This window comes from Eulemur rufifrons, chromosome 30, assembly GCF_041146395.1.
Source record: "Eulemur rufifrons isolate Redbay chromosome 30, OSU_ERuf_1, whole genome shotgun sequence".
Classification (NCBI taxonomy): Eukaryota; Metazoa; Chordata; class Mammalia; order Primates; family Lemuridae; genus Eulemur; species Eulemur rufifrons.
Genome location: NC_091012.1, coordinates 141,607,335 through 141,608,729, shown reverse-complemented (window position 1 = coordinate 141,608,729; position 1,395 = coordinate 141,607,335).

Here is a 1,395-nt window from a genome sequence, read left to right as displayed (position 1 = left end):
TCTTGCCAAGGAATGCTATTACTTTATTAGCTAAAGATCCTATTTATGTGTTAGCTATGCGCCCATATACCACAACCGGGCTAGAAGCTGCAGGTGCAACGTAAGAAGCTACTGATGTGATAAAAATGGAGACGTGTAACTCAAAGGAGTCATACTTCGCAGACTCTTTCTTGGAGTTGCTGAGCAGAGAAAGTGATATTTAAACTGAGACTTGTTGGCGGGCAGCCAGAGTTTAAGAGGAAACTGAAAAGGGAGGAAGATGACTGAAGACCAAACAAACCACGGATGGAAAACCCTCAGCTAGCACAAGCACTTTTCAGCAGTCCTTTCTCTCAGTGACAGAGTTCTGGGGTCCTGTGCTCCGTGACCTCTCTGGTGTCAAAAGTAAGACGTCTACACCCAGTGTGCATAAGGGCTGAACTGCTACTCTTAGTTCATGCTGGGAAAGGACCGTGGTGCAGGAATGACAATTCCGTTTCACTGGAAAAATTATATTTATCCCTGCAATGTCTTAATTCAATCCTATGTTAGAAAACTATACTTCTGAAACACTTTTTGTTCTCAGATGACTAAAAATATATTTGGGGTGAATTAAAAACCGGGGGGGGGGAGTAACAGTTTTGGCAAATTGAGATGGATCGCTCATTGAAACCAGAATACACATATTTTTCATTTAACAATTAAGCATGAATTATTAGTCTTCCCAAAACATAAACACTTGAGGAAATACAGTGTGCAGACTATTTAAAAGTATCTCTTCTGAATATCACAGGAGAGCTCATTGGCAACATTTTTACAAAAGCAAAAAAATATATAAAGAATAAAATTTAAATGTGTATATAAATCTATCACCTAACAATAACTGCTGTCAAATCATTTGTGTATTTTCCCAGACTTCTTCCTATGGATAGCTAAGTATGTGAAATTGTTTTTATATTTTTTAAAAGACCAGTATAGCGTCAAAGTCTACATAAATGTTTAAAAGCTGAAAATAGACTAAAACAGGTTGAGTATCCATTGTCCGAAATGCATGGGGCCAGAAGGGTTTTGGATTTTGGGATATTTGCATTATATTTACCTGTTTAACACCCCTAATCCAAAAATCCGAAACCTAAATGAGCATTTCCTTTGAATGACAATGTTTGTACCTTAAAACATTTGGGTTTGAGAGCATTTTGGATTTCACATTTTCAGATTAGGGATGTTCAACCTGTATGTTATAATGCATGATGCATCTTTAAAGTGGATGCTCAATTATATTTTAAAGCATTGGAGTAAGCAGAAGTGTGAGCCATTCATCTTCTGTCTGTTGTGGGTGGGTAATGTTTGCCAATAATTACATGTCCAACACAGGCTGGTTGGTGTAGACTTGCAGATATAACTCTTAATCAATGA